Raw genomic sequence first — 10,860 nt, 5'->3', positions numbered from 1 at the left:
CAATGCTGCCATGCCATTTTCAGGGTGCCCTCCAGATGCAGGTCAACCCAGTGCTGCCATAACTAGTGCAGGATGTCATGCACATGCAGCTCAATCCAATGCTGCCATGCCATTGGTAGGGTGCCATCCTTCGAGTGGCAACTCAGCCTAATACTGCCATGCCATGGGCAGGGTGCCCACCCATTGCAGCTCAACCCAATGCTGCCATGCCATGTGCAGGGTACCCTCCATCCAGCTGCAGCTCATCATAATGCTGCCATGCCGTGTGCAGGGTGCCTGCCTTCTGCACCTCAACCCAGTGCAGTCATGCCATGTGCAGGTTGCCGTCCATCAACATGCAGCTCAACCCAAAGCTGCCGTGTCATGTGCAGGGTGCCCTCCAGATGCTGCTCAACCTACTGTTACCATGCCATGGACATCATGAACTTCATCCAGATGCAGCTCAAACCAAGGCTTTTATGCCATGTGCAGGGTGCCTTCCATCAAGCTGCAGGTCAGTCTAATGCTGCCATACCATGTGCAGTGTGCCCTCCCTTCTGCAGCTCAACTCAGTGTTGCCATGCCATATTCAGGGTGCTTTCCAGCTGCAGCTCAACTCAAAACTGCCATGCTGTGGGTAGGCTGCCCTCCTGAAGCTCAACAAAATGCTGCCATGCCATGTGCAGGGTGCCCTCCATCCAGCTACATCTCAGCCCCATGATGCTGTTACAGTGTGCTTTAAATAGTAGTAGCTATCTAGTACAAAGACTACTTTGGTCTCTTGTGTGTGTGATAAAAGCAGAGATGAGACAAATGTCCCATTTCTTCTGCAAAGGCTCAAGATAGAAAGGGATAAAAAAAAATTTGTATAAAAATATAACTGCAGATTTCCCCTTCTTAGAAGGACCTCCCACTGACTATAACATTATCCGCCTCATGTAGGATATTGGATTCAGGATCTATAGCAGTGAGCTGTGTTAGTATTGAATCTCATTTGATGTAATAAACCTTCCTTCTCCCTTACCCGCTTGGTCTTTCCAGTCCTTTTCATATGATTGTAGCCCCCCCCATAGTTCTGACCATAGAAGGATGTATAATTCACTGCCCTCTCTGTGGCAACATGGGGACCTACATGTGCTATAGGAAATGCAGATGTTTGTTTTGCAAATACAGCTCCTTCTTCCCCCCCATTATGCATGTATGTCATATGGCCCATTTTATATGTTTGCTATTTGCTTGCTGTTGTTCTCCATAGGTGGACCCATTTACAGTGAACTTTTTCATCAATAAATATTTCTATTGAGCAGACTTAAGATCTGGAATTATTTCAGGGTTTTTTTTTAGTGTACGAAATACAGGTTTGGAAATAAGCTCTCTCAAAATGGGAGGGAAGAAAACGGGGGAAAGGATTTAATCTGTAGTGGAAAAGTGCATCATGAATGGTTGTCAGTGGACATTTTCAAGGCTGTAGGAAAAGGAGGACGTTAAAGCAGAGAGTAGAGTTTCAAATCTTGCAGAATTAACTGTGTAGCAAAATCAGTGCTTCAGGAAGAGGGAGCTTTCAGAACCTGTCTTTAATTTTCACATGGGAGCTTTTCTTGCAGGATGCGATGAGGGCTGGTGTGTCTCTTGGAATGTATACGGATAGCAAACTCGGTGTCTATGGGCTCCAATTTACCCAAAAGAATTTAAATAAACCTTTCTCAAGCCAATCCGAGCTAACAGTACAGTAAGAAAATGTGCTCTGTGTCTATATGGAGATTGGAAAAAATGGAATTTTTCTCTGATGTGTCAGGCAAAGCTGGCTTCAGTGAGTGTGCAGATGTGAGATTTTGCTTCAAGAACTGGAAAAGACTGAGGCTTGACTGCAGGCAGTAGGCAAACCAGCAACCCTTTTCAGTTTGTTTTAAGCATATGATGTGTGTAGGTCTGAAGGATATTAAGTTGATAAGAATTTTATGGCAATGGGGTGCCTGGTGAGTTCTGGGTTCTAGCTTCAGAAAGAGCTGTATTGTGAATGCAACTCCCAGTTTTACAGCAGAGGCTCCATGAGATCAAGCCAAAAGGAATGTCCTCACCAGAAGCCAATTAAAGCCTGTTGTAACAAGGAGATCCAAAGATATTATATTAATCTGTAAAGTATGGTAACTAATGGAGCAACTTGAAGATAATATGCCGTGGCCATGGGAATTAGGGTAGCCAAATCCTCTACATCAATGCCATCAATATACACCAAGAGAGGTTCTAAAATTCACCTGCCTCTGCTGTAGGTTACCGACTCAGAGGAAGCAATGAAAACTTGGATCCCAGTAATTTCCAGCACAGTTTTTCAGACCATTGAAGTACTATTATTCCTACTCGAGGAGATTTGTGGACAAAAGCACCAAATCCCATCCCCAAACACAGTAATTGTATTTTGAGTGCCTCCTTCAGTCTCTTATCAATCCCTTTGCCTTCATAAGGGGTGTGCATTTCTTGATCCTGAAAGATGCAGTGTCTCCTAAAGCACTGCCCAGCTGTGCCAGGCAGTGGGAAAGGTGAGAACTGTTGTTTTGAATTGTAAAATCACCCTATTCATAATGCATGAAAGGACCTGTGCCACCGCACAGTGTTTCAGTCCTCCTGCAGCTCTGGAAAATTGGACAACTTCATAGTCTTTTATGAAAATATAATGTATCTTTGCTGCCTTTTGAGTAGTAAATTATGAATTTGAAAGTGACAAATATTAGCAAGCTGCCTTTATTGCTAACAAAACCAAAAGAGAAAAGGAGTCTGCAGAGCCTTTGGCAGAATGTTTAATAACTTTTGTGATTACTGTTTCCCAGAGGTAATGTGTATAATATGTACTTTTCCTCTTTCATTTTATCAAAACACTTATGCTGGAGACCACTGTTGTGTCTCTGCATTCCTGAACTTCTTTGTCAATTAGGGGTTATAGAGGTTTGAGCAAGCACAGTAAAAGCAAAGCTGTGAAGGCTTCAGCATCCTTTAAAAGAGAATTGCACTACTTCAGCTTGGCCCAAAATTATGTAAATAAGCAGTAAGGTGCTGAAAGTCTGCAGTAGTAGAGCAGCTGTGACAGAAACATTTTGCAGATGGATGGTGAATAATAGTAGATCATGCCAAAACAGACTCTATCTTCGGGGTATTCAGGTAGAAGAAAATTCATTTTAGCTGATGGCTTTGGTATCTTGACATAGAGACATTCATAGGATTTTATATACAAATTGATTGTTGAATAAAATTTCACGAGATTGCATTCTTAACTTCAAGTATAAAAGCAATATTTTTGGACTTAGCACACAGAGTGCAGTTGTAGTTGATGTGAAGGAAGAACAGAGGATGGGCAGCAGCATGTGTGCTCCTGGGACAAGCACTCAAGGAGCTCGCCAAGGCTGTGGTTCTCAAGTCAGTGATAACAGGATGAGGTTGCAAGATACATTTAGGATGATATCATGCAAACAAGGAACATTTCTTTTGAATGAAAACACCAGAGCTGGAGTGAAAGCTGAGTTCCCACTGAACTAAGGAATGGGTCCCACAGCTTCTAGACTGAATTACATCTATTTCTTTGCATCTGTTTTTGTAAATGCAGAAAGAACTGCTCAGAATGGTTTAACATCAAGGAACCAATGCTGCAGACTGTTATCCATGCTTGGATGAATGCTGGTCAAGGATGCGGATCAAATCACCAGCAACCATCTACTCTGCAAGGCCAAAGCCAACCATAAAGAACAGCTGTGCTATGGAGAAAAGGAGGAGTTTTCATCCTTTCATCAAGCTATCGGTTACAGAACACAAATGCAATTAAAGTAAGTATTAAAAGAGTGATCCTAACTTTTGGCATTGGTAAATAGCTCAGCTAAAGCAGTGCACATTTGCTGTTATTACGTAGGTTTGCCGCGAGGTGGGTTCTAGACAGCATCTGGATCCAAAACTGGTTGGTTCCTTGTAACAAAGCTCAAGCTACAGTCAGACAAACGTATTGAAACCTAGTATGAGCTTTGCTGCCTGCAGTTTGGGGTGGGCTGTCTCCAGTTTCACTTCTCTTTAATATATGGAAAAGTATTCAAACTCTGAGTGTTGCTTTGAGGGTAATCTTCACCATTCCTAAAGACATCTCAAGTGCATTGAAGCACCTACACTTCCTGGTCTCCAGCTTGCTCCCTCTTTACTCTCATCCTGGCTTCTCTCCAGTCATGGCTTTGTACTGCACTTCATAGCACCTCCGAGTGAGAAAATGTATTCTAGCTTCCCTCCTAAATCTGACTTCATCACCCTTTTTTTCCCCCTAAACTTCAGTTTTTTTCTGTTTTGGTTCTTGGGTTCCCTTAAACATATAGGAAGATAAGTGGAACATGTTGTCAGTCTAAATGTTTTCTGCTCTTGGGTAAGGTGATACAGTTTTGCCCACTGACAACTTTTCTTATTGGTAACCTCATAGTTTGTGTAATCAGAAAGCATAGTATTAGCTTCACAGACTGAAAGCAGAGAACAGATGCCTGAGAAAGGGAGGTGGAAAGTCACTTGAACTGTTTTTATTACCGGCTGTAGAAAGCCCAGGAGGGTTCCAAATTTGGAGATGGAAAGTAAGACATGATGCTATTTTTATTTGCCTGCTGTCCTGAGAATAGAACAACCAGTGGAATGATGCCCCAAAGTAATTTCTGGTACAGATGTACTTATGTTGTTAAGATCTACTAAAAGCCTGGATTTTCAGTGCTTAAATTCAATTGAAAATATGCCTAGGGACTCAAACTGCACAGACTTGCTGAGAAGTTTGTTTTGAGGGAACTTCTTCGTGGGATGCTCTCTCATGGAGCAACCCCCAAAATATCTCATTATTTTAGGGCAAGGAATTGCTCTAAGTCATCACAGAAGTTCTTCGGCAGCACAGTTTGGTGCTGGTGATAAAATACACGTAGCTTTTTCATCTTGAAATATTTGGTATTTTAAAAAAGAAGACAGTGTTATTTACTTCCCCCTTTGTCCCCCCCAATGGATGGTGTTGCTTATGTGCTGTTGGCAGATGGGATGTGGATCATTTTAATTAGATTTTATTGGACTGTTATACGGCCCATAATTGTGATCATTACTCATTTTCACTGTGGTTCAGATAGATCCTCTATTTAGACATGATGATATTTTGATGAGACAAGCCCCATGTAACTTGTTATGTTTGGGGCCAGTAGCCAAAGCAGTGGAATTGGGTGTTTTCACACCATAAAAATTAGAGTAGATTAATAAAGGACATAATGGTCAATTTGTGTTTCTAATTGTGCTCAGACTGCGTATGCTATGAGCAGAGTGTCTCCTTGGGCTGCTGGGTTCTGCTGCAGGCTTTTGCAGCCAAAGGAAGGGAGATGTGGCAAGGGGACAGGGGTTAGAAGCAAGGTCTGAGCTGCGAATGGATCCATGATCCAACAGATGCTTTTGTGAGGCTGTGTCCTTTTCTCAGATAGGACTGTCTGCTTACCTCCACCCCATGGTCTCCTTATTGCTTGGTGATCAGAATCAGCTTTCGTCTCCTGGCTATCCAGAAGCACAACTGGCATTTTGGATGTAATACTTCTGGAGTATGGAGCTGCCTCTCCTTTTGTGCCCTAAGGAACGCTGGTCATACATTGACAGGGATCATGGTTCAAGGATGTTGCCAGAAATACTTGGAAGAAAGATGTAGGTTTTGACATCTTCTGACCTCAACTACACTGTGTTTGCAGATGTTTGTGTTGGAGAGTTGAAAGTATTGGGGACTGTGGGCTTTGGGGTGCAATATTAGCAGCTGCTGATGCACAGATGTTAACTGAACTGCAAATATCTCCATCCCAGTAACAAAATGGTGAATATAGTTCAGTAAAGCAATCAGCCACCTCCCTCCAGCTGCCTGGTTTGTGTGTAGAGCCTTTCTCTACTTTTACTTTATCTGTCTCCTCCTCCTTTTAAACAGGGGATGAAACAAAGCAGAATATTCCAACAAATGGATACAGCTGACTTATAGATCACTTTATTAGCCATTATGCTCTTGTTTATGGTCAATGATTGTCTTACGCTTGAAAAATAAGTAGTGCTCCAAATAAAATGCTTCCTGTGAAGAATCAGTTAGAAACTCAGTTGCTTCGTTCTGCCTAGTGGTAAATATTCTAATTTATTAATAAAATGCCTTTTTTTTCCTTCTTGGAATTGGATGAGCTCACCTAAGAACACTGTTTTTCTCTTTCGTTTAGTTCTAATAGACTCCAAATCAATGTTACTGCATAGGATGAGAGAACCTTTCCTAACAAGAGAATAATAGTCACTAAATTCTGGTGTGAATTTTCACAGAATGAAAGCGTACTAAAATGGATGAAACATCATGTTTCATTTTCTCATGCTGATTTTTCAAGTGAATAATTGCGAGCCATGATTAATGTCACCCCAGAAATCTGGCATGCTTATTTGTGAACATATTAATGAGTCTAGTTTTATTATTATTCAACCAACTCTAATGCCTCAGTGTGAGCCTTACATTTCCCAGTGTTTCTATCCTTATCCTTACAGAACTTTTTTTCTTCTCATTGGTTTTGCAATCCAGATTTTAAAGGCAGTAACTTTTGGCTTTTCAGGACTTTTAACAGTCCCCTTTGTGCTGATGGTGCTATGGCAGAAACTGCTTTCCTTGTGCCATTTAATCTTAATGTAGATATGCAGGATAGGCAAAATAATTACACTAAGAGCGCTGGATGAATCTTTTATTTGGTTCTTAAATGCTCAGATAAAAAACATTACTCATTAAAACTGAATCTGTTGGGTGGAAAATTCATGCACATTTTCGCTGCAAACCAACCAGGAAGCCTTTCCGAGTTGAATGTTTTAGGGAGTGAAACATGCATTGGTTTTACCCTTTGGTGTGTATACAGTTTGAATAGACAGTGATGTTTTTGTCCTCTTATCTCAAATACATGTTGGGAATCGGAAAGGTAGAGCAAAGGGGAACAAAGGTGATGTAAAAATACAAAATAATTAGTCACACTCTATGGAGATGCGAACTTTGGATTCTTCAGCTTGGAAAAGGAATCTCTGCTGTGATAGAAGTGAATAAAAGCCTGAGCTGCCAGGAGGAAACACGTAGGGAGAACCTGATCATTGCGTTTCTCACAAGAGAAAATGAAAGACATCATAATGATTTATCAGGTTGCAAATTTAATATAAACAAAAGATGATACTTTTTCATATGACATATGGTTACATTAAGGAGCTGTTTGCCATGCAGTAATGGGAGATGGAAGTTTGCCTGGGTTCCAGTATCCTGATACATGGGAATAATGTTATCACTAGATACTGAATATGTTGTTACGTATCTTGCTAAGGCTGCTTGACTTGCTCCTACTTTTTGTTTTTCCCAGGCTGGCTGCTGGTTGGAGGAAGGTCACAGAATCAGATGGGCTTTTAGCTGCCCCATTTCTGTCATTAATTGTAATGATTTCAGGAGGGATGTGAAAAGGATCCCCCAAGGCCTGACATCTCATTGATTTCCCCATCAGTGTACCAAAGGGTCCAAGAAGCAGTTATCTTGGAGGTTAACACCTTCAGGACTGCACTTGCTGCCACCTGGATGAGTTTGTTCCAGCAAAGCCCCGCTGAGGTCTTTGAGAAATACTTGCATGCAAGTCGCTGCAAAATCTGAGTTCATTTCTGCATTTCCAAGGATGAAAAGGGGAGCATGTCTCAGAATGGCAGAGAGGAAGGTAAGGAAGAGGGGACTGTCAGCAGCAAGAAAAGTCCTGCTTTACCTACCGAGAACAAATCGGACTAGGAAATATCTGGCAGAGTTCACAATAATTCAGACATTGCCCAGACCTTAATTGCTGGCACAGGCAACCGTGTCCCTGGTAGGAGGGAGGTGGATCATGTCTGTGTGCTCCATCTGCTGCCTGCAGAGACGGGAACATTCCAGGCCAGGTGTTGCTGAGCATTGCTCTTGTCTAGCAGCAAGATAAGTTTAATTAAAGGGCTAATTATTCCCATTCTGGAACGGACCTATTCGTTGTACTTGCAATTGCTTTCTAACTCTCTTCCTCTGGTGTTCATGAATTATACATTTATCTTCCATTGTCACATTACTGACTTGTTTTGCTTAAGTCTTTGGTGTGTGTGAAAATTGGAAACAAAGGGAATTGGCGAGACTTGAGTTTAGGTGATACTTCATTGTAATGGCATTTGTCAGCACAAAAAGGCACTTCATGCTGGCTTTCTAACTTTCTTGTGAAATAGGTATTTTACAGTTGTGGTAACGAAGGGCTCCTATCAGTGGGGAATTGGACCCAGATGTTTGTGTTCTGCTACAACTGTTAAGAGCATCAGGCAAAACTTTTCTTCCAGTTCAACAAGGAGTAACCCACTGATGTCCAAAGAGCTGCTGGATTTACTTCAGGAAGGCAGTCCACTGGAATATGTCTGATTTGAAGTGTTATTCTTTTACATTCAGTTTAAAGTCTTTAATGTAACCTATGCTTGCTTTCTTTGGCTCTGCGGGTCATGCAGAGCTTTGAATCTTTGCACTACTAGTAGCAGATGATAGTTTTCTCTGCCAAAATGTTACAGACTTGCTCATTAAGATGCTGTGTTCTTGTGGGTTACCTTCCTTTTGACATTTTTGGACCTTACTCAAAAACAGCCAATCTGGGTGAAACATTGGTTTAGAGCCATACCTTCCTCCTCACTCTTTGGAAACCTGTTGTCCTTTTGTAGGGTCCACAGAAAGGATGGTCATAGATCACCCTGTTGACAGTGCAGAGCTATTTGTTGGAAACAGGAGTAATTCAAGTCAAATCTATTCTGAAAAATGAGCAGCTTAATTGCATTTTCACTCTTCTCTTTTCTACCATACAGTGAGGACTTTGGTTTCTGCACATGTCCTGGAGGACTGGAAAGAGAGAGGGAATCTTCCTGTGCCTAGTTTTGTACCTATGACATCTTACATTAAACATAAATGACTACTTTTATCTAGAGCAGGAATTTAATTTCATGTCTTTTTAGGCCTTTTGTCAGTTAAAGCTTTGAACCAGGTCAAACCTACATGTGAGATTTTTCTCCCTCCACGTAGCCAAACTTCAAAAGACATGTTACTCACCCCATTTTAGTGTTCAAGGCTTGCATTAATTAACCACGAAAGGCATCTTCCATTCCTTTTCCTTTCCTTCTTTTCCCTGGAAGCAGTTTTTATCTTAATCATGGAGCCAGGAGAACCATCACTAGGATGGATAAGGATATACACACAGTGTCGGTAACCTGAATATAATCTCTGAATATTCCATGACTCTGTAATGTCTGTCATGCTGGGATTGAGCCCTGGTGCTGATGAACTGCCTGGGGCACTGTGTTGCAAATGCATTCTTTCACAAGCTAAAGCAAAGCGGAGAAAACCATATAATGAATTCCAGTCATGTAACATTATGGACTAAGCAGAAGTGCCACTCCTTTACTAGGATAGTTGTAAGAAGACATTTTTGAAACCACATAGCTCAAATGATAGCAGCCACCAGCCAAAACCCCAAAATATTTCTGCATATGAAACAGGCGCATGTGGAATACATGGAAAAGCTACGGACTGGTTTATAAACTATATTTGTAGAAAGACCATGAAATTGGAAAGTGATAGCATTGCAAAATATACTGCGAATATAGTTTTGTCAGAAAAACTAGAGGGAGGATTTGGATCTGAGTGTTGATCAGAAGAGCCACAGTGTGGGCAATTCTGCACAGCAATCTCTTCTCATATTTAATGCCATGGAAGAGAACAAGGGACATTCAGTGTCCTTTGTGAACAGACAGGATCTGCTCATTGACTCCGCTGTTAGTCCTTTTCCCCTTACACAAGAGGAAAACTTGCAAGTACCCAAATTTTTTGCTAACTACTGAGGACAAAAGGGGATAAAAATAATCTGCAATCTCTTGAAACCTATGCAAGCTATCTAGGATATACAGAACTGTGACAGGGCATAACTAAGCTCTGAGATCTCCTATCTAAGTTTTCAATGTAAATACATCTAACATGCATCCCATAAGTACAGTTGAAGGCTGGAGAGAGATAAAACCCCAAACCACAATTAAACATTTTTGCACCACGGGAAGACTGGAAGATGTAAAATGGTGGCAGTGGGGCTCAGACTTGGCAGTATTTATGTGAGGAGACATTGATTTGTTTCAGCTTGTGTTTTGAAAATACGGTGTTTCAGCAGAGGTTTATTGTTGATGCATTTGTTGTGAAACCAAAGAAAACGTACATGAAGTTCTTGTCAAAACCATCATAGGAAGGAAAAGGGCAGCCAAAAGTGGAGGAATGGGCGTTCAGGGGCTTGTCAGAGAAGTCAGATGTATTTGAATGTATGGGTCCAAGAGAATCCACCCAAAGGTGAATTTCAGACCCGTGGGTTTGAAGGAACAAGGTGAGAATCTGAAAAAATCAGCATGGGTTTATGAAGGGCAAATCATGCTTGAGCAGCACAGCTGCCTTTGGTTAAGAAATAACTTTATGGGTATAGCACAGGACAAAGCGGCCCATCTTATTTATGGAACTAAAACCATAGCCTAGTGCTGGCAACAGTATGGAGCAGCAGGTGGGATCAGAGGGCCCTTCCAACCATCATTTCCTAGATTTTGTGGGTTGCTGAGCTGAAGCAAACGAGGAGCTGTGAAAACATTTGTATGACTTGGTATGGTACTCAGCTATTCAGTGCCATGAGGAGCTATTAGCTTTGGGAAGAGTTCTAGTATATACATTTCTGTAAGAAGAGAGGTTTGTTCCAAACATTCATAGGAAAAACCAACCTTCTTTACTTGAATGCGGTCAGAGAAAGAGTTTATATAATCAGGAAAGAAACCTGGCCTGTCATGGGTAAGCAA

Source organism: Coturnix japonica, chromosome 16 (assembly GCF_054131305.1).
Source record: "Coturnix japonica strain WE chromosome 16, WE-NBRP24, whole genome shotgun sequence".
Taxonomy (NCBI): Eukaryota; Metazoa; Chordata; class Aves; order Galliformes; family Phasianidae; genus Coturnix; species Coturnix japonica.
Note: the sequence above shows the minus strand (reverse complement) of the source record.